At 40.8% G+C, this 24,404-nt stretch overlaps 2 pseudogenes; both read right to left on the bottom strand.

Moving 5' to 3' along the window:
* Positions 1-24,404, bottom strand: part of LOC134934280 (zinc finger protein 567-like) — a 72,483-nt pseudogene that overhangs the window by 33,906 nt on the left and 14,173 nt on the right.
* Positions 7,874-7,992, bottom strand: LOC134937103 (5S ribosomal RNA; annotated as a pseudogene).

Below are 24,404 nucleotides of genomic sequence, written 5' to 3'. Positions count from 1 at the left end.
ATAATTTTCAATATTAAAGTTGAAGTATTTATTGTGTTCGTGTCTACCACATAATCACAGATACCTCTGTGTATTCAGTAGCTGATGAGAAGTTCATTTTGAAACATTTGTTGCAGTTGCATCTGTTCAATTGTATCACAGATGCTCTATAATACTACCAAGCTTATCACAGAGACACAGTGTGTCCTAATCAACTTAAAATAATGCCTTTTACTTCCTATATGATTTCAGAGATTCTGACATCTAAAGCTACATTATTTGTTAATTTATTGTGCTGCTATCTAATGAGCAGGGATATAACTTTCTGTAATTCAATATTAGTATTCATCTATCCACTGCCTCATACTAATGATAGTAACTTTTACTACACATGTAGCTGATGAACTGACTAAACATTTATCATAACAAAGACATTGAAACACGTGGAGACGCGCTGCCCACACGCGTGTTCCGCCGTTACTCTGACAGCTTCGTCAGGGCTGAACGAGATATAATCAAACGGTTTGAACATACACTGATATTCAGAGAGGTGTTACTAATCCTTAATAATGAGGATACTTTTTCCTCTAAGGATAATAACATTGTGAACACCTCATTACCACAAATGATTACCATATATCTAATATGAAAAGGGAGTAAATTGGACATTTGGGAGGGTATCACCAGTCCTTATGAATAAAGGTGCTTTCCTTAAAGGGACAACAATAGTATCAACACCTGAGCATTATAATACAGTTTTATATACCTGATCAGACATCAATAACTGAGGGAGATATGTTATCCCCTCAAGGTGTAATGTGTATTAAAATTTAATTTATAGTAACACCTATATATTCAACCTAATCAGATATTGCGATGAATACTCCTTAAAGGAACAACAATTGTGTGAATATCTGAACACTACACTAAAGTGCTGTACATCTGATCAAATATGAATAAATGAGGATGAAACCTATCCCCTCTGAGTGTATTGTACATTAAAATTGGGTTTACAGCTCTAAATATATATTTACCATAATTAGATATTGCAATAATTAGCTTGTCACATTTGAGTTGAATCCAAACAGCTCATACTGAATTCATGTTTAGGGTACTACCAAGACTAATATTTATATTATTTAATGACGCCTTCAGAAATTTTATGACGACTAAACATATAAATGAATATTGACTCAATTGTGGAATAACAAAATCACATATACCTGGACATTAGAATAAAAACACGTGGACACACATTTTAATCTTAAAATCACCTTTAATTTCATTGCACTTTGTATGTTTTGTCTATAAAAAAAAGGGAGGTTTTTTGATCCTGCACCGACCTGGATTCAAAGTACGAATTAATATGGATGCCAAAGAATTGTTATGCACACCAGTGCCTTCATGAATGTACTGGTGTCTGAACGGATAGGTATGCAAAACAAATGGACTCACAGACAGACTGGGGAATATGACATTACGTACACAGAAGGTGATAGGGTAACAAAATACACACAAAGTGAACAGAGAAGCCCAGAGGCTAAGGAACTGGGTGTCTCCCTTGTATTAGTAATGCTCAGATGAGAAAAGCAAAATGTTGTGTTTTAATACGTAGAGAACCCGAAATGCTGTTGCTAAGGGCAACAGCAAAACCCTAAAGGGTTACCAACGGGTGTGGCAGTAAACTCCTTGGTCAGAGATGGAATGATAGACACAAGGAGAGTCTCCACAATCCTAATTCTCACTTGCAGTGCACAGGTTCATCTTACTGCCACTAAACTGACCCTTGACACCTAGCACAGTGAGACAGGATTAGACAGGCAAGTCTTAGAATACAGCCGCAAACTTGCTAAGTTCACAGAGTAGTAACAGAACCCCAGCAAGCTAAACGACTGATTCCAGTCTTACTGCTAGGTCTGGATTGGCAGAGTGTAATACCAAATCCCCAGGCCTATTTGCAGTAAGCAACAAACAAATACAAAGCTACACAGTACTGGCTAACTTTCAGGAACTGACTAACCAACAAAGATTCAGCAGCATCTGCTTAACCTGAGCAGAGGCCTTATAAAGCAGGTGCTGTCCACGCCCCACTCAGACCTCACAGACTGTGAGCACAAAAACCAGCACCGGATCCCCTGCCGTGCACAGAGCCTATAACCACTGCACAGCAAAAGACCCGAACCGGAGTATCAGCTGCGCTCAGGTTACTCCGCTAGCACTTGTCTCCCGGTTGCCATGACGACGTGGCAGCGCAGGGCAGGAGACCCTAACAGTACCCCCCCTCTGACGAGGGGTCAAAGAACCCCTACCACCGGGTTTATCGGGGAACTGCGAGAAGAAAGAGCGTATCAGTCTGGGGGCATGAAGATCACAACTGCGCACCCACGACCGCTCCTCTGGGCCATACCCCTTCCAGTGCACCAAAAATGACAGCCGACCCCGAACCACCTTGGAGTCAAGAATCCTTTCAACAACAAACTCCCTCTGGCCACGTATCAGAAGAGGGGAAGGTCTTCCACTGGAAGAAGGATTACTAATCGCCCGTTTTAAAAGAGAACAATGAAATGTTTTATTGATACCCAAAGAACGGGGCAGATCTAACTGAAATTCCACCGGATTGATAACCCTGGTGATCTTATAAGGGCCGATGAACCGGGGGCCTAACTTATGAGATGGCTGTCTCAACTTCAAATTCTTGGTAGACAACCAGACGAAGTCTCCTAATTTGAAGCTGCAGGGTCTTTTCCGCTTATCAAAACCCTCGTGGTATCTAATGACACAGACACAAAGGCTTTCTTCACTTTCCACCAAATACCTCTAAGGACCGAAACCACAGAGGAACCACCAGGCGTGGAGTCCAGGGGGTCAAACGAATTGGCCTTAGGATGATGCCCATACACACAAAGGAAGGGAGAGATCCCTGTAGCAGAGTGATCCGCGTTGTTATAGGCAAACTCCGCCATGGACAGATGAGCAACCCAGTCTGACACTTGGAGACATAACACCTGAGGAACTGCTCCAAGGACTGGTTCACCCTTTCAGTCTGCCCATTAGACTGCGGATGGTAGCCTGACGACAAGCTGAGAGAAATCTGGAGATCGGAACAAAATGCCCTCCAGAATTTGGCCACAAACTGGGATCCGCGGTCAGAGACCACATCAAGTGGCAACCCGTGGAGACGCACAACATGCAGCATAAATAATTCAGACAGGCGTCTGGCCGATGGCAGCCCAACCAGTGGAACGAAGTGCGCCATCTTCGAAAACCTGTCAACGACAACCCAGATGGCTGTCATCCCCAAGGATTTGGGCAAGTCCACCACAAAATCCATTGAAATGTGGGTCCATGGCTTAGATGGGATAGAGAGTGGATGTAATGGGCCAACAGGAACCCCTCTAGGAGTCTTATTTCGGGCACAGATGTCACATGCCCGAACCCACTGATCCACATCCTTAGCCACCGAGGGTCACCACACCGCCCTAGATAGCAACTCCCGAGTTCTGGCAATACCCGGGTGACCTGCCGACTTCTTGGCATGGAATTCCAGGAACACTCGCTGTCTTAACCTAGGAGGCACAAACAAAAGACCTACCGGAAGGTCTGGAGGAGCCAGCTCCTGTGCTCTAAGGACTAATGATAAGAGGTCCTGGGTAATGCCCACTTTAATACATGATGGGGACACAATGGGCAACGGCTCCTCGGTGGTCTCCTGGATTGGAGCAAAACTCAGCGAGAGCGCATCAGCCTTGATGTTTTTTGACCCAGGGCGATATGTTATCAAAAAATTAAAGCGAGCAAAAAACAAAGCCCATCGTGCCTGCCTGGCATTGAGATGCTTCGCTGACTCTAAATATGCCAGATTCTTATGGTCAGTGAGAATTGAGACAACAAACTTAGCCCCCTCAAGCCAGTGTCTCCACTCCTCGAGTGCATCCTTAATAGCCAGCAATTCCCGGTTACCCACGTCATAATTCATCTCGGCAGGCGAAAATTTACGGGAAAAGTAAGCACAGGGATGAAGGCGATTATCAGACACTCCCATCTGAGAAAGCACTGCCCCAATACCCATCTCAGAGGCATCCACCTCCACCACAAAAGGACGCTCTGGATCTGGGTGTCGCAGCACCTTGGCCGAAACAAATGCCCTTTTGAGACGGGCAAAAGCCGCTTTAGCCTCACAAGACCAGTGAGCAACATCCGCCCCTTTCTTAGTGAGTGCCACCAAGGGCGCCACTATAGACGAAAATCCAGCGATAAATCGTCTATAAAAATTCGCAAAGCCCAGGAAACGCTGAAGCGCCTTCAAACTAGTGGGCTGCACCCAATCCAGGACTGCCTGTACCTTGGAACCCTCCATTTGGAAACCTTCTGGGGAGATAATATATCCTAGAAATGCGATTTGCTGAACTTCAAATTCGCACTTCTCCAGCTTCGCCCCAAGCCGGTGGTCTCTGAGTTTCTGGAGGACTAAGCGTACATGCTTCCGATGTTCCTCCAGGGAATGGGAGAAGATTAGGATGTCATCTAAGTATACAACTAAGAATCTATCCAAATATTCCCTGAGCACATCATTCATGAAATCCTGGAAGACTGCCGGGGCATTACAGAGCCCAAAAGGCATCACCAAATATTCATAATGCCCTGAGTGGGTATTTAAGGCAGTCTTCCATTCATCCCCCTCTCTTATTCGGATTAGATTGCACGCACCGCGTAGGTCAATCTTAGAAAAAATGGTGGCAGTACGAAGCTGGTCAAACAAGACCGAAATGAGAGGCAGTGGGTATGAGTTTTTAATCGTGATACGGTTCAATTCCCTGAAGTCGATGCAGGGTCGCAACGAACCGTCCTTTTTACCCACGAAGAAGAACCGCGACCCAACTGGAGACTGTGAAGGTTTGATAAATCCCTTAGCCAAGTTCTCCTGAATGTACTCTGCCATAGCCTGAGTCTCAGGACGTGACAGGGAGTACAACCTGCTCTTGGGAAGCGTAGCATTTGGCAACAAATCAATGGCACAGTCATAGGGGCGATGGGGAGGTAGTACCTCTGCAACTTTTTTGGAGAACACGTCCGCAAAATCTGCATAACACCCTGGCAATCCTGGCAAACTTAGCTGCGAGACCCTGACTGGAAGGCTCAAGCAACTCCTGAAACAATCAATACCCCAACTAAGAATATCCCCAGAGACTTAGTCAAATTGAGGATTGTGGGCCCTTAACCAAGGTAACCCCAACACCAATGGGGCAAAAGTACAGACAGTCACATAAAAGGACAATTTTTCAGAGTGTGTGGCTCCAATAAACAAAGAAATCTGGCTAGTGCAAGAGGTAATTTTACCTTGGGATAATGGTTCCCCGTTTAACCCACAAATCTCAATTTCCGATGCCAAGGGTACTAAGGGAACAGAGTGTTTCAGGGCGAATTGGCGGTCCATAAAAACCCCGTCGGCCCCACTGTCCACAAAGGGCTCAGTCTTGACAGTTTGACCGTGGATCTTCAAGGTCACCGGAATGATAAAAGTCTTCTTGGGAAATTCTGACTTCTGGCCTGACAGTATATTTCCTATCACCCTCAGGCCCTGAAGTTTTCCGGCTTTTCTGGTCATGATACTACCACATGACCTTTATTCCCACAGTACAAACACAACCCCTGCTGTCTCCTCCGCGTCTTCTCACGCGAGGAGAGGCGGGTAGCCCCAATCTGCATAGGCTCCTCGGAAAATTCCTCATAGTCTGAGGTTCCCTTGGGAAAGAAGGAAATCTCAGTCTCCCTTTCAAGCCTACGCTCTCTCAGCCGTCTATCCACCCGGATGGATAACTGCATGAGCTGATCCAAGCTATCAGGCAAGGGATATTGTACCAGTTGGTCCTTTATCTGGTTAGAAAGACCTCTTCGGTACTGGTGTCTCAGGGCTGGGTCATTCCACTGGGTATCATGGGCCAACCTCCGAAACTCCGTACAGTAAACCTCAACTGGCCTTCGCCCTTGCTTAAGGATCGAAATCTGAGCCTCGGCTGAGGCCGTCTTGTCAGGGTCATCATACAACATGCCCAGTGCCGTAAAAAAAGCATCAACACTTTTAAGCGACGGACAGTCAGGCTGCAACCCATATGCCCAGACCTGTGGGTCTCCTTGTAGCAAGAAAATCACTATGCCCACCCGCTGAATCTCCGACCCAGAAGACTGAGGCCTAAGCTGGAAGTATAGCTTGCAGCTCTCCTTGAAACAAAAGAACTGCGAGCGATCTCCAGAAAAACTATCCGGGAGATTTACTTTCGGCTCCTTAACCCCTGCAGGTGCTGCTGCTGCGGGAGCTCCGCCAGCAGCCTGGGAGCTGTGCATTTTAATGGACAAATCATTAAATTGTCGAGTCAGGACCTGCATCTGATCGACCACCTGTTGCAACGTATTTTGAGGGGTATGCTCCATATTCCCAAAAAATTTCAACAGGAGTATTAGGCTGCTGAATATGTTATGCACACCAGTGCCTGCATGAATGTACTGGTGTCTGAACGGATAGGTATGCAAAACAAATGGACTCACAGACAGACTGGGGAATATGACATTACGTACACAGAAGGTGATAGGGTAACAAAATACACACAAAGTGAACAGAGAAACCCAGAGGCTAAGGAACTGTGTGTCTCCCTTGTATTAGTAATGCTCAGATGAGAAAAGTAAAATGTTGTGTTTTAATACGTAGAGAACCCGAAATGCTGTTGTTAAGGGCAACAGCAAAACCCTAAAGGGTTACAAACGGGTGTGGCAGTAAACTCCTTGGTCAGAGATGGAATGATGGACACAAGGAGAGTCTCCACAATCCTAATTCTCACTTGCAGTGCACAGGTTCAGCTTACTGCCACTAAACTGACCACTGACACCTAGCACAGTGAGACAGGATTAGACAGGCAAGTCTTAGAATACAGCCGCAAACTTGCTAAGTTCACAGAGTAGTAACAGAACCCCAGCAAGCTAAACGACTGACTCCAGTCTTACTGCTAGGTCTGGATTGGCAGAGTGTAATACCAAATCCCCAGGCTTATTTGCAGTAAGCAACAAACAAATACAAAGCTACACAGTACTGGCTAACTTTCAGGAAGTGACTAACCAACAAAGATTCAGCAGCATCTGCTTAACCTGAGAAGAGGCCTTATAAAGCAGGTGTTGTCCACGCCCCACTCAGACCTCACAGACTGTGAGCACAAAAACCAGCACCGGATCCCCTGCCGTGCACAGAGCCTATAATCACTGCACAGCAAAAGACCCGAACCGGAGTATCAGCTGCGCTCAGGTTACTCCGCTAGCACGTGTCTCCCGGTTGCCATGACGACGTGGCAGCACAGGGCAGGAGACCCTAACAAGAATGGACAATAGTGCTGAGTAATAGCAATCAGTATCTGTCCGTGTGGCGGTGCGCCCGAAGTCAAAGAGAGGGGGAACTGTACATATATGGAAGAAAAAGTATGACTCTTGTTTGGGCGCACTCTTATGTAAACTATCTGTTGGTTGATAAATCAACAATACAATCTTTATTTCTACTCTTTAAAATACATGGGGGCTAAACACGACAGATTGGAGATGGAGTAAGTGTGGATAGGTCAGCTGGAGACAGCGGTCTCCCAATAAGTGTTCAGATCTTAATTATTCCTGGATAATTGCATGTCGGAAGTTAGCTACATGTTAGGCTACTTCCCTCTGCCCAAGATCTGTACAAACAATGTTTGTATTAATGCAGCCCTAATTGGGTTACAATCGTGAAGTGGGAGAGCCCATGCACTTGGTAAAACTTCTAAAAAATAACCTCAGTAATGTGTGAAAAGAATGTGGAAGGAGTGGGAAAATATAGTATAAGTGGTGATACTGCTGTTGGTTTTTTTTCTACAGGAAAGGGAGTTTCCTACTTCACTGGGTATTCCCTAATGGTCGCCCATCTAGGTACTGACTCAGCCCACCTGCGTTTAGCTTCCAAGATCGGACGAGATTGGGCGCAAGCGTAGGGGTATGGTCGTAGGAAAGTTCGAACCTATAGTACCAATGAGAGTGCACCGAAATTGGGAGGAATGATTCCTCCTTGAAAAGGAAATGCGTACGGAGAAAGGAGAGAAGTGACGGAAAGTATGTTTTGTCTATGTCAGATTTTTAACCTTTATGTTTCGCTTATACTCTTGGTCATGTGTAATTATTGTACACCAATTTTAAACAAACATTAATAAAAGTTACATTTTATTGAAATATGGGCAGATGGGATAACCATATCTAGTCTCCCCCATGTGCACTGACAATACAGCCATTTTCATCTTTCTGTTCTTGTATCTGTCATAGCTGTAGTTGGTAGCACCCCCACAGTAGATGGTATTTACCACAAATCCAATAGGGGTCTGAGATGGAACTTATGTTCCAAATTTAGATTTAATAATGAGGTGTGTGCAGATATAACTTTTGTCTTAGAAGGGGGAGGATCCTTCCCTGATGAGTGTTGAAAAAATTCTTGGTGTCTAAGTTTATGTGAATACTGGTGAAGTTCAATGTGCCATCTAAAGTCATTAATGGAACTGGTGGGGACAAACGTAAGACCGTTTTCGAGTACACTTTGCTCGGCTTCAGATAGACTTCTCTTAGAGAGATTATAAATTAAAGTTTTCTGTTTGTTGAGGTACCTCTCGTTCCGCGTGCACTGGCCTCCCATGCGGGTGGTCGACCTCTTCTTCCTTTTTATTTTGGGGTTGCTGGCAGGGTCCCTAAAGGGACACTTTTGCCTTAGGAGGGCCCTTCTGAATCAACTGGGCTATATTCACAATCGCTGTTAGAGGTGCCTGCTGTACTCTGTTGCATTTCTCGTCTCTTATGCAAGCTATGCTTTGGGGAGCAATGTCTCCCCATCATTTGCCAATGTGTTCATGTTTAAGGAGGAGGATATTGTGTTCTTCACGGATGAGTCAATTTCTCGCCATATTTTACTGTTTACCCGTTTTATAGATGACTTGTTCATCCTGTGGACGGGAGGCAGTGAACGGTTTGATCTACTTATGCGATCAATTAATTCAAGACAGATGGGTATTAAATATACTTACCAAACCAGCACTTGCTCATTGAGTTATTTGGATGTTGAAGGACCATCAGAGAGGGTATACTCCACACGAGTTTGTACAGCAAGCAGACTGATAGGAACACGCTATTGAGGGCCAATAGCCATCATCCTAAGGCCCTCAAGGATGGACTCCCCCGATCCCAAATGATCAGGATCTCACAAATTATTAGTGATCGCACCACTTTAGAAGTGGAATTGGACAATGTAGAATCCAAATTCCTAGAGAGAGTATATAGTCAACAATTACTCATGAAACACAAACAAGATGTCATGCAGTTATCTAGAGAATACCTTCTTTCCTCAAATATTCGACAACAGAAGTCTGTTATTCCTTTTATTTCCAGGTTCAACACGGCGAGTCCAGTGGTACAGAGAGCATCGAGAGCTTTATGGCCCATAGTGGCCCCAGATCAATCACTTCCCATATTCAGAGGAACGCGCCCTACGATGTGTTTCTCACGTGGGAGAAACATTAGAGATCAAGTAGTACATTCGGACATCACTGGGTTTCAGTCAGCAATACAACAACAGACACTAACCTCCACATCTCTCTTGGGTAGGCCACATGGATGCTACAAGTGCATTAAATGTACGACCTGTGAAAATATGACAGAATGTTCAAGCTTCAGGAACCCCCATTGTGATAAGATCTACAGGATCAAATTTGTCCTGACTTGCACAACCATGCATATCACCTATCTTATAAGGTGTCCATGTGGACTGCATTATGGGGGTCATTCCGAGTTGTTCGCTCGGAAATTTTCTTCGCATCGCAGCGATTTTCCGCTTACTGCGCATGCGCAATGTTCGCACTGCGACTGCGCCAAGTAAATTTGCTATGCAGTTAGGAATTTTACTCACGGCATTACAAGGTTTTTTCTTCGTTCTGGTGATCGTAATGTGATTGACAGGAAGTGGGTGTTTCTGGGTGGAAACTGGTCATTTTATGGGCGTGTGGGAAAAAACGCTACCGTTTCTGGGAAAAACACGGGAGTGGCTGGAGAAATGGAGGAGTGTCTGGGCGAATGCTGGGTGTGTTTGTGACGTCAAACCAGGAACGAAACTGACTGAACTGATCGCACTGGCAGAGTAAGTCTCGAGCTACTCAGAAACTGCACAGAGATGTCTTTTCGCAATATTGCGAACCTTTTGGTCGCAATTTTACTATGCTAAGATTCACTCCCAGTAGGCGGTGGCTTAGCGTGTGCAAAGCTGCTAAAAGCAGCTTGCGAGCGAACAACTTGGAATGAGGGCCTATGTGGGCAAATCAGTGAGAACACTGAAGGAGAGAATGGCTCTTCACCGTTCTGCCATTAAACAGGCATTGGCAGGTAAAGAATCAGAGCAGCCGGTTGCATGGCATTTTGCCATGGCAAAGCACACTATGAACGATCTCCGACAAGTGGTTATAGATCACGTTCCCAAACACATCAGGGGAGGTGATAGGGATGGCAAGCTCTTACAGCTTGAAGCTGAGTGGATTTTCAAAACTAAATACTACAAATCCAAATGGTCTTAATGAGAAGCTGAGTTGGAACATTTTTCATCAATAGCCTCACATTGTAGAACTAGCGATCTTATTGACAGTTGGTTATCTATTAGTCACTTTTCTTGTATGCAAATGTTTGAATACCAGGCAGTTTTATTGTTTATGAAGGTGCCAGTTGAGGTGTAGGTCTTGTCAGATATGGTTGCCTCTTATAGTGTCCAACATTAGGGTCTTAATACTATAGGATAACGGCATTTACTTAGTGATATATGCTATAGACTAGTACCCCTGCATATCAGCCCTGTTTCAAATGCACTTATACGCTTACATGTTCAGCTGTCACCTTAAATATATGCCTATTGGTGACTGGGATCTGTTGAATTTTTTTCTGCACACTGTTAATATGTCTTATGCAGCGCCGCAGCCCGGCCGGTCAGAGCGACGGGGTTACCATGACACATATACACGCACAGGGTGCGCAGTGGATGATGTCAAAGTCGGGAGATGGAAGTGATGACTGGACGCGGACGGCCGGGCGGGCAAGAGATGCACACTGGCGGGTTTCTTCTGTATATAAGGTATGTGATTGATTTTGTTTGTTTATTGTACACCTTGACAAAGGGGGCGTTTAGACCCTCAAAACGTTGGGATCACTTTGAGTGAAATAGAATTTGCTTTCTTCAGCATCTGAGTGCCGCTTCTTTTGTTTGCTGTATCCATTTTTACCAAGAGTGCACCGGAGCATTTTAACTCATTGGGGGAGTGACGGTCCAAAAAGACTAGTATATATATATATATATATATATATATATATACATACAGTTGTGCTCCTAAGTTTACATACCCTAGTAGAATTTGTGATTTTCTGGCCATTTGTCAGAGAATATGAATGATAACTCACAAACTTTTCTTTCACTCATGGTTAGTGGTTAGGTGAAGCCATTTATTGTCAAATAACTGTGTTTACTCTTTTTAAATCATAATAACAACAGAAATTACCCAAATGACCCTGATCAAAAGTTTACATACCCCAGTTCTTAATACTGTGTATTGCCTTTAACATCAATGACAGCTTACAAAGAAACAGAAACATAGAATTTGTCAGCAGATAAGAACCACTTGGCCCATCTAGTCTGCCCCTTTTTTTATCCTTTAGGCAAGCTCAACCCTTTTTGAACCTTAATTCTTTGTAAGGATATTCATATGCCTATCCCAAGCATGTTTAACTTGCTCTACAGTCTTAGACTCTACCACCTCTGATGGGAGGCCATTCCACTTATCCATTACCCTTTCTGTGAAGTCATTTTTCCTTAAATTTCCCCTGAACATCCCCCCTCCTGTCTCTCTGTATGTCCTCGAGTTCTAATACTTCTCTTCCTTTGAATAATGTTTCCCTCCTGAACTTTGTTAAGACCCTTGATATATTTGAAAGTTTCTATCATGTCCCCCCTTTCCCTTCTCTCCTCCAAACTATACATGTTAAGATCTTTTAGCCTTTCTGGGTAGGTTTTGTGATGTAGACCATGCACCATTTTAGTTGCCCTTCTTTGTACACTCTCTAATGTATTTATATCATTCTGGAGATATGGTCTCCAGAACTGGACACAGTATTCCAGATGGGGCCGTACCAATGACCTATACAGTGGCATTATCACTTCTTTTTTCCTGCTGCTGATTCCTCTCACTATGCAACCAAGCATCTGACTTTCCTTTCTCATTGCTTTGTTACATTGCTTTCCTGCCTTCAAGTCACTTGAAATAGTGACTCCTAAATCCCTTTCCTCCTCAGTAGTTTCAATTATAGTACCCTTGATACTATATTTAGCCTTTGGGTTTTTGAGACCCAAGTGCATGATTTTGCATTTTTTAGCATAAAACTGTAGTTGCCACATTCTTGACCATTTCTCAAGCCTACCTAGGTCATCAATCATTTGTGTTACCCCTACCGGTGTGTCTACCCTGTTGCATATCTTTGTATCATCTGCAAAAAGGCATACCTTCCCTTCAATACCATTTGCAATGTCACCAACAAAGATATTAAAGAGAACTGGAGCAAGGACCGATCCCTGGTGTACTCCACTGGTAACATTGTCCTCCATAGATTGCACTCCATTAACTACAACTGTCTGTTTCCAATCCTGCAACCAGTTTCTTATCCATTTAACTGTTTTATAATCCACCCCCATGCTTTCAAATTAATTTAGCAGTCTGTAATATGGGATAGCTTGAAGTCTTTTGTGGTAGTTGTGGATGAGGCTATTTATTTTTTCTGATGATAAAGATGACCATTATTCTTGGCAAAAAGCTTCCAGTTCCTTTAAATTCTTGGGCTGTCTTGCATGAACTGCACATTTGAGATCTCCCCAGAGTGGCTCAATGATATTGAGGCCAGAAGACTGAGATGGCCACTCCAGAACCTTCACTTTATTCTGCTGTAGCCAATGACAGGTCGACTTGGCCTTGTGTTTTGAATCATTGTCATGTTAAAACGTCCAAGTATGTCCCATGCGCAGCTTCCGGGCTGATGAGTGCAAATTTTCCTCCAGTATTTTCTGATAACATGCTGCATTCATCTTGCCATCAATTTTGACCAAGTTTCCAGTGCCTTTGTAGCTCACACATCCCCAAAACATCAGTGATCCACCTCTGTGTTTCACAGTAGTAATGGTGTACCTTTCATCATAGGCCGTGTTGACTCCTCTGCAATTTCAACGTTTATGGTTGTGGCCAAAAAGTTCAATTTTGGTCTCATCACTCCAAATGACTATGTTTTGAGGCTTGTCTCTGTGCTGTTTGGAGTATTGTAAGTGGGATACTTTGTGGCACATGCGTAGTAATGGCTTTCTTCTAGCAACTCGACCATGCAGTCCATTTTTCTTCAAATGCCTCCATATTGTGCATCTTGAAACAACCACACCACTTTTTTCAGAGTCCTGTATTTAAGCTGAAGTTATTTGTGGATTTTTCTTTGCATCCTGAACAATTTTCCTGGCAGTTGTGGCTGAAATTTTTGTTGGTCTTCGTGACCGTGATTTGGTTTCAACAGAATCCCTCATTTTCCACTTCTTAATTAGAGTTTGAACACTGCTGATTAGCATTCTCAATTGCTTGGATATCTTTTTATATCCCTTTCCTGTTTTATACATTTCAATTACCTTTTCCTGCAGATTCTTTGATTCTTTTGCTTTCCCCATGACTCAGAATCCAGCCACATCAGTGCAGCACTGGATGAAAGATGCAAGGGTCTTTCAGGAGTCCAAAAACTCACTGACCTTTTATACACACACACTGATTACAAGCAAACAGATCAAAGGTGAGGATGGTTACCTTTAGTAGCCATTCCAACCCATTTGTGTCAACTTTTGTGCATGTTATCAGGCCAAAATCTCCAGGGTATGTAAACATTTGATCAGGGTAATTTGGGTAGTTTCTGTTGTCATTATTATTTAAAAAGAGTAAACATAGTTGTTTGACAATAAATGGCTTCACCCAACCACTAACCATGAGTGAAAGAAAAGTGTATGAGTTATCATTCATATTCTCTGACAAATGGCCAGAAAATTACAAATTCTGTTAGGGTATGTATACTTATGAGCACAAGTGTATGTATATGTATATATATATATATATATATATATATACATTAGATTATTAAGCCAGGCTACAAACTATGTGTACTGTACAATAAAGAGTGCCTGTTCCAGGAGGGTAGACGTTTCTGGAATGTACATATGACTGGAAGTGATTATTTAGAAATTTGATAACATAAACAATTATATAAACAATGTTTAAGGACTGGGTCATGTTTATAGTGTATATAAATTTAAATCATCATCTGCATAAAAAAAAGATTTACCCTTTTAATCTTTATGCCTATATATATATATATATATATATATATATATATAATTTGTTTTCTTATAGGACTTATAAGGAGCAATATTCCATATAAGAATATTGTCGAAAGGGATATTATTTTCTGATCAACTTATTATACCTCTGGAGGAAACACAAAAGCATATTTATTTTCTGTAAAGGAAAAGCCTTATAAAGCTAATTTGTATCTCATCTAATACATGATGAGTCTCACAGGAGAGAAACCACAACTGTTCTCTGAGTGTGACAAAAGCTTTACATATAAATCAGCACTTCTCACACATCAGAGGATTCACACAGGAGAGAGACCATTTACATGTTCTGAATGCAGCAAATATTTTGCCCAGAAGGCACATCCTGATACACATCAGAGGAGACACACAGTAGAGAAACCATTTACATGTACTGAGTGTAGCAAGTGTTTTAACCTTGTTCTACATCAGAGGATTCACACAGGAGAGAAGCCATTCAAATGTTCTGAATGTAGCAAGTGTTTTTCCCAAAAGTCATCTCTTGTTACACATCACAGGAGTCACACAGGAGAGAAGCCATTTCAATGTTCTGAATGCAGCAAGTGTTTTACCCATAAGACACAGCTTGTTAGTCATTTAAGGATTCACACAGGAGAGAAACAAAATGCTCAGAATGTAGCAAGTGTTTTATTGAGAAGCAACAACTTGTTATACATCAGAGAAAGACAACATTTATTAATCACATGATAAGCCACTTTGAGGGCCTAAATGTAGCAAGTGTTTCAGTAAGTTAATGTGTATCACTTCAATATGGTTACAAGTGAGGATATTTTAATTTTTTGAATGTGACAAAACTTTTATTGAAATTAATTTTGTTAGAGACTGAAAAGGAGAAACATCTATATTTGATCCTCTGCACCAGTGTAATATAATAAACTATGTGTATCCACAAACACTGCCTGAAATGATTATTTATTTGTTAATATAATTTGTCGTTATCCTGGAATAATGGGTGCTACTACTTACATCCAACACACTAGTATAAAACAAACAAGAGACAGAATAGAAGTTTTCTTGGTGTAGTGCACTGGTTTAAAACATTACTCTTATTGAGCTTTTATATAAGGAAGATGAAAATATAATGGCAAATTATTAGAACATACAGTAAAGAAAATAACAACCAGGTATGAGAAAGTGATAATATACTGTAGAACTTGTACAAGTGTTTATGGTGCATCATTGGTGTGACTCTAATATAGAGCTGTTCTACCAATGCTGGTACTTGGAATAGTAGAATAAATATTTTTTTGTATGGGGTTGATTCAATTACATGTGATTTTCTCATGTACACTGGAAATTGCAGCTACATGTCACACTTGCTGTATCATCTGACTTATGGATTTGTATTTGCAGTAAGATAAGACTGCATACCTCAAATGAGAGTGACATCGTCTAATGTTTTCCCCTCCCGGGCCAGCCGGCCAGCGGGAGCGATGTGACTGCTCATATCGCTTAGTGATGTCACGCCCCCGCCAGCCCTGCATGAAGGTCGTGGACGACAGTCCACATCCTTCATGCATGCCCTACCAACAGCGATGATCGTTGCCGACCCGCGGGTCTGCGCATCTGTCATCGCTGGCGGCATACACACTTGACGATAAAATGAGCGACGTCACTCAAGGAGGGGGAAAATGAGCGACGTCGCTCATTTTATCGTTAAGTGTGTACGGACCTTAAGGTGAGATCAGGTCATGAAGGAGGAAATATACAGCAGCCATTGGTGGCTGATACAATGGCAATTTCTCCCTCTAACATGTAATGGACAGATATACAGGAACCCTGCAGGCTGGCAGGTTTCACTCTACAAGTTTCCTCTCTGATCACTCTTATACCTCATTATTCATTACCTCATACATTTCTATTGTATTCTTACCTGCCTCAGTATTAAATATCAACAATCAAGATCCCGACGGTCAAAATCCTGACAACAATTGACGGACGGTCAAAATACAGTCATTTAAAATACAGACAAGGTCAAAATACCAACATTTAAAATGTTGACAGGTTTAAAAGTCAACAAAAGTTTTTAATTGTTTTTTGGTGTGTAAGTCGATATAGGTTTACATGGACACTGTATAAGTGTACCACGTTCCCTCGCTTGGCACGCTGCACTTGCCATGCTTTGGGCAAAATGCCTCGCTGCACTCGGCACATTATTATATTCCCCCTCTGGGTCCACTGAGATGGTAAAGTATGAACAAGTCGGTTTCAATAAAAAAAAATCATGAAAAACTCATGTTGACTTTTTGACCTGTCAACATTTTAAATGTTGGTATTTTGACCTTGTCTGTATTTTGTTAGTCGCTGAATGGTTGTCGGGATTTTGACAGTAAGGATTTTGATTGTAGGTAAATTGACCGCATCCCCAATAATGAGTACTCTGCACTATATTGTATAATGTTGCATATAAGACTCTGGTCTCCTGTATCCCATAGCAACCAATCAGATGATAATATTTGTTTTCTTGCTGCCACTAGACAGGAAATAGCTGATATTTGGTTGCTATGGATTACAGCACATCATTGATTTCTACATCATGTTAAATAAGTCCCAAAGAGAGCATATTGTGTACCAGGCTAATAATAAAAATTAGAACTAGAATCATAGTAAGAGTATACATGTTACCAACCATGACATTGAACATAATGATCCTTCTCAGAGAGGAAAATATTATTAATTGACAAAACTTGATGCTGAGTAAAAACTGTTCTTGATAAATCTGTTTTTAGAAGATGGATTTATTAGTGATATTTAACCACTTGCCTGGAATGGTCACATTAGATGCCACCCTACCAGGCTGGTCCTTCCTTGACATGGTTCAATCTGAGGAATCCAGTCAGAAATTCCCACTGTGCAGCTTATGGAAGATAATCTAAAAGCAGCTGCCACTCTCAGGGGGACCATTTTGCTCTTTTGTTTCCTTGTACCCTCATCCAGTGCCTTCTGTTCTGAAAATCACTGCTGATCGGGCAGCCTGGCGGCAACCCCCATTTATGGCTGCAGAGATTAGCAGCTGCTGGGGAAATATATAGTATCCAGACCTCACCTTCTCTCCTTCTCACTGGTTACCACATGACTGCTTCTGTATACAAAATGCAAAGTTGCAATAATCATGATTGATCCACAGAAGACTGATTTATATCAGTAACCGATGTTCTGAAAAATCTATATTATTGAAAGTATAATTAATTTTAAAATAAAATTGTGGGATATGTTTTAGATAGATGTTCTTAACCTAATTCAATAATAAAAAATTACAATTACTGAGCAGTTTTTGGAAAATAATATTTGCCAGTTAAGTGGTTAAGGGGTCAATTGGTGCTGATAATCTGACTCCAAATAATAAAACCCCAAAAGATCATTTACCATTATTATTACTCTGCAAAGGGATTTTCTATGTTTTTTACAGGTGGTGAAATATAAACACAGGGTCTTCCTGCCAATCAGGGATTGCTCCGTAGAAGGAGAGATACATAGTATTCCCTGATCACTGCTGTCTATACTTGTCTCCTGTCCTCCAGAGAAATAACCAAAAGTAAAACAATCACCCTGCCCTAAACTGCTTGGATAACTTATGTCATTGCTCCTAATCCAATGTCCCCATGACAGATGTGTGTATTACTCCTTTTGAACAGTAGAGATGATGGGGATAAATTTATATTTTTTCTATCCTCTTCCCCATTTTCTAACAAGATGCATTGATAACTTGAAAACTGCTTATATGTATAAGTCTTTTATTTCCTTACACAAGACATTGTTCCCAGTAATAAAATACTCTTCCAGTTACCCATTGTTGTCATATTTTTTTATTCATTCCATATTTAGCATTTTGTGAAATAAAAAGCATTAAAAGAAGTAAACAGGTCAGGAACTGTTCAGATGGAACAATGCATAAAAATATTACAGTAGCGTGATAACAATAAAGCATTGACAATACAGTCATTTTAGAAGAAATAACAATTACTAGGTCTGTACTGCCACTAGGGTAAAGGAGAGGGAAGAAAGAAGAGGTGGAATAGTGGAAGGAGAGAGGTCCTAAATAAGAGTTACAGGTATCCAATTCCTTAATTATGAGCCAATCAAACTAGGTAGAAGTGAACTCCGCCAGTATATCTTGTGAAGACAGAATCTGGTCATCCATTTGCATTTAAAAGTCTATCCTACCAAATCATTCAGATATGGGTGATGGGTGATATATTTCCAATGTATTGGGTATTAGTGCCTTCTCAGTATTGGTAAAATGCTTTAGGGGTGATGTTGGTATGCAGTAGTAGTTAGAAACCATGACTGAAAGAAACTGCAGAACCTAGGATTTGATCAGATATTTGGAAGATGAATATCTGAAGCCTGTCTGCCCTTACACAGGGACAATTTTACCAAATGTGAGTTGGAGATCCTATAGCTAAAGCATAATGATAGCAGGTGGTAGGAAAGAGCGGTGACATTTGATTAAGGACACTAAAACACCTTAACCACCATGTTAAAATTTGAATTGTGTTTGAACAATATTGAAGCTGAGAAAGCAAACCCCAGCCATGGAGAAAATATTCAACCATTGATGGTCATCTTTTAGCAGGAATGGCCTCTGGCTAGACCAAACAGGTAGTGTATGATTTTAAGGTAGGGACATTCTTCTCTAGCAGGCTGAAACAGGCTTCTGCAGGGCCAAAAAAATGGTGCACCCCACCATAATTCACCAGCTGACTGATCTGTAGTGCACCTGCAGTACATGACCCTAATAGTGCCTGAGGATGCAAACCTGGAAGGAACCTCATGTTATATGTGATAGACATCATTGGTGATACAATTATCAAAATAAGTTTGTGTGTGTTGTCTCTCTGCGAGCATTGCTGTGAGTGCTATCTCTGTGAGCACTGTCTCTGTGAGGACTGTCTCTGTCAGAGCTATATCATTGAGTGCTGTCTTTGTGAGTGCTGTCTATGTAGATGTTTTCTTTCTTATTGATGTATCACTGATGCTTCTTTATCTAAACTGTTTCCATCACACCTACTAAATTCACATCCAGAAGGTGACTCTTGGCTTGAGACATGGCGTCAATCTGTATTTTTTTTGCACTATAATTAAAAAAAATGTAAATGTTATTTTTTGACAGCCTGTTGTGTCCTTACAATCTAACATTAATTTATGATTATTTTTACTTTTTCACAACTAAAGTTCTGTAATATGTATTAGATCTAACAGTTACACAATTGTAGGGTTACCAATTTGTATAAGACAGAACAAAGGGCCTGATTCCAATTTGTTAGCAAAGCAAAGAAGCACACAATTGGGAAAAACCATGTTGCAGTGCTGGTGGGGCACATGTAACATGTGCAGAGAGATTAGATATGTGTGGGGTGTGTCCAGACAGAGATCTAAATTACAGTGTAAAAATAAAGCTGTCTAGCATCTGTGGGCTACATGCAGCTGGTATTTACCCTGCACAGAAATAATATAACCCATCCAAATCTATATCTCTCTGTACATTTACATTTGACCTGTATGAAGGTTTAGAATCTTCTTGTTTTTAATTAATCCAATCACAGAACAGAAATTGATATGCTATTATAACATCTGTTCCACTTTTAGGTTAAAGTATTGAGTTTTAGGAATATTCAGACCAGATACCTTGTTACATTCTTACAGTACAGTTTCCCTTGGTAGGAGAGGTAATTCATGCAGTTTGGAGACAGTAAGAGGCCAGGATACTGTAATAGTGGATCTGTCTCCCCAGTAGTTTAGTGACTGTACTATAAACTTTTCTTATCTTAAGAACTAATCATTAATTATGGAAAGGATCTTAAGGGACAGGCAGGAACTACCATGGTTCTCCTGTATTTTATCAAAGGGCCCATAGGTGTGCACCATTATTTTTATTCAGCGTACTAGAATAAATGGGTATAGCTGACTGACTATATTTTTATTGGAGATTTTTTTTGTATTGCATGCATGGAAATGTTGTATAGGTAATTTATATTGGTTTAGACTATAGCATAATTACTTATAATATAAACATCTTTGTGCTTTATTTGGCATTAAAATACACTTATTTATCGATTATCGATACTGTATTGCAATATGTTTGGTTCTTTGAAGGCGAGAGGAACAACAATTACAGGTATAACATAAGTATTAGTATAACCGAAGGTATAGTGTATGCAGTCTATCACCTCACATAAACATGTAGGTCACTACCCAATAACCTACTATTGCAGGCTTACCCAAGCAAGCCATATATAATATAACTTGGGTGGAGCCACATATATTAGATACCCCTGGGGAAATTAGAAGGGGTTTTTGTGTTTTGTGTTCTCTTCTAGGGATGGACTATTCCATAGTGGGTAATCCTACGCAGTGCGCCTAAGATGGCTGCCGCACCTGGTGCCTTGTGATGGTGGAATACACAACCCCTGGAGGTTATTACTCAAAATGCCTACACCAATCATGCATTATTCTTTCTGTGTCTTTGTCTGTGTGGTTTATCTTTTGATGTAATGCTTAAATCTTCTGTATTATGTGCATTGTGTGAATTCTAGTTGGCGCCGCGGATGGCTGCCTCGGTGCTGCTCTGCCAAGCAGCCTTAGTCTTTAGTCTTAAATGTATAATATGTCTACTGTACAGTTGCATATGTGCAGTATGAACTCATATGTGTAATGTCTGTAATGTATGCTACGTTTTTTTCATCCATGTTGCTGCTTGGCGATGCATTGTACCACAAAGAATTCCTAGTGTACGTGAGTACACCTGGCCAATAAAGCTGATTCTGATTCTGATTACATTCACGTATCTAATATATATTCCATCATAGTAACACTATTACAAAGTTATTATAAAATCTAAAACTGGTATACCAAACCTTGACTAAAGCATTAATAACATTTAATATGGATAAACTTCCTTGCATGAAAAGTACGTTTCAAACCAGTGCACTACACCAAGAAAACTGCTATAGTATCTCTTGTGGGTTGTATATTAGTGTATTAGGAGTCAGTAGTAGCTACTTTTATACCATGATAGTGACAAATTATATTTACAAAAGAATAATCATATCAGGTAACTTTAGGGAGTTTCATCATACATATTATGCCTAATTCAGACCTGATCACTCACTAGCTATTTTTTGCAGCGCTGTAATCAGATAGTCGCCGCCTATAGGGGAGTGCATTTTTGCTTTGCAAGTGTGAGAACGCATGTGCAGCCGAGCGGTAAAAGAAAGTTTTTTGCAGTTTCTGAGTTGCCCAGAACTTACTCAGCCGCTGCGATCACTTCAGTCTGTCTGGGTCTGGAATTAATGTCAGACACCCGCCCAGCAAACTCTTGGACACGCCTGCATTTTTCCTACCACTCCCAGAAAACGGTCAGTTGCCACCCAAAAATGTCTTCTTCCTGTCAATCTCCTTGCAATCGGCTGTGCGATTAGATTCTTCGTTAAATCCATCGCTCAGCAACGATCCGCTTTGTACCCGTGCTAAGCGCCTGTGCATTACGGTGCATACGCATGCGCAGTTATGACCTGATCGCAGTACAGCGAGAAAACCTAGCGTACGATCAGGTCTGAATGACCCCCATTGTTTATTACGTTACACTGGTGCAGATGATCAACTACAAATGTTTCTCCTCTCCGGTCTGTAACAAGACTGATTTATATAACCAGAGGGGGTTGTTTGGTTCTGCACAAGGGCTATCATGTGGACAGGACTCTAACAGGAGTATATGTTCACTTACCGAATATTAAACAAATTTAACAGCAATATGCTGTGAATTGTGCGGTCGGTGGGGCACCCAAAGTCAGTTAATCATGATTATATGCAAAATAGGAAAAGAAAGACTCTTTGATGGGGCACTCTTCTAGAAAAAAACCTAGCTTTTAATAGTCTATTATAAAATGTATAAATTCATAGGCAGAAAGTAAATGGTTGTGTGTGAGAAAAAGTATGTGATTTAAATAAATATAAAACCTTTTGTTGCCTTTGTCATCAGTAATCACTCTCTGCTCAGAGGTAACAGAAGTGTCACCATTTAGACTTTTTATTCATAATGGCATTTAGCAGAATGCTCGGAACATGCAGTATGTTACCCTATAGTAATTTAACCATTCAATGATAAATCAGTGTAATGATCCCTGAATTTTGTACAGGCATTGAGACAAATTAATACAAAGAGAAGACCTTTCTTTCATATCCAGAGCAATATCATTAAAGATGCTATCAAATATAGATAGCACAGTTAGGTGTAAACTAAGTGATTATTGCTCGTTCAGGTAAAAAAAAAAGAACGAAAGAAGAAAAGAGATCTAGAATTCTCTCAAATAAGATGTGGAATTTCTTACTTCTGCTTTTAAACATATTTAAGTTACTGCACCTGGTATTCTTAGGGGGTCTCCCATCCAGGTTATGACCAGGCCTATCACTGATTTGCTTCTAAAATGAGATGAAGATTCTGATAAATGCCATTCTGAATAAAAAGCTTAAATGGTGACACTTCTGTTATCTTTTGAGCAGAGAGTGATTACTGATGACAAAGGCAACAAAAGTTGTTTTTTTTATCTCAGGTATATTCCAAGGAATTGTGAATGAGACACTTCAAAAAGCTTTTTGTAAACACACTTTGCCTTACCCGATTGGTGACCAATAGTCTGTGAATTAAGAATTTAGAAACATCAGGTTAACACAGACTGCACCATTTGATATAATATTTAAAAAAAATTCGCCTTGGCTTATTCAAGTCATCTTTCTTAAATTCTATACACACCCTATTTGAAGGGTGTAAGTGTAATATTTAAATCACATACTTTTTCTCACACATGACCATTTACTTTCTACCTATGAATTGATACATTTTATAATAGTCTATTAAAAGCTAAGTTTTATTTATTATATAAGAGTACCTCGTCAAAGAGTTTTTCTTTTCCTCTTTAGCATATAATTATGATTAAATGACTTAGGGTGCACCACCGACCGCACAACACACAGCATATTGCTGCTAAATTTGTTTAATTGTCGGTGAGTGGACATATAACCCTGTTAAGGCCCCCATCCACGAGTGCGATATGGGCTCTTTTTATGCAATTGAGAAAAATTGCTGAGACGGATTGCATGAAAAGTGTCACATCGCATGTCCTTTTTGTGTGATTACGATGTGAGGAGCGTTCCTGTGTGCCTCGCTTCACAGTAACAGATCACATGGGCTGACCGTTATATTTATCTCAATCGCACGGAAATAGGTACACATCACAGTGCATATGTTAGATCACATGAGATTAAAATCACATGTAAAAAATACACTCAAGAAGCAAATCGCAATTACAGGGTTCCCGGGAAACTGACGGCCAGATTGCAGGAAAAAAGGATCCAACTCTTTGCAGAGATAAAAATCGCTAGTGGATGGGGGCGTTTAGAGTCCTGTTCACATAATAGGCCTTGTGTGGAATAAAAAAAAAACCTCTGGTTATATAAATCAGTCTTGTTAAAGACCGGAGAGGAGACACATTTGTAGTTGATCCTCTGTACCAGTGTAATGAAATAAACAACATGTATGATGAAACTCCCTAATGTTACCTGATATGATTATTCTTTTGTAAATATAAATTGTCACTATCATGGTATAAAAGTATCTACTACTAACTCCTAATATACTAGTATACAACACACAAGAGAGAGTTTAGCAGATTTCTTGGTGTAGTGCACTGGTTTGAAACATATATTTTTTTTAAAGATATTTTCTTACAAGACAGTTTATCCATATTAAATGGTATCAATACTTTAGTCAAGGTTTGGTATACCAGTTTGAGATTTTATAATAACTTTATTATATTGTCAGTACTATGGAATATATATATATATATATATATTCCATAGGTAGGGTTCAGAAAGTCTCAGCCTCGAGTAAGGTCAATAGTGACCAGGTCCTAGCAAAGCACTCTAGTCAGTCAGATGGGAA

This window comes from Pseudophryne corroboree, chromosome 6, assembly GCF_028390025.1.
Source record: "Pseudophryne corroboree isolate aPseCor3 chromosome 6, aPseCor3.hap2, whole genome shotgun sequence".
Lineage (NCBI taxonomy): Eukaryota > Metazoa > Chordata > Amphibia > Anura > Myobatrachidae > Pseudophryne > Pseudophryne corroboree.
This window is presented reverse-complemented; position numbering and strand designations above follow the sequence as displayed.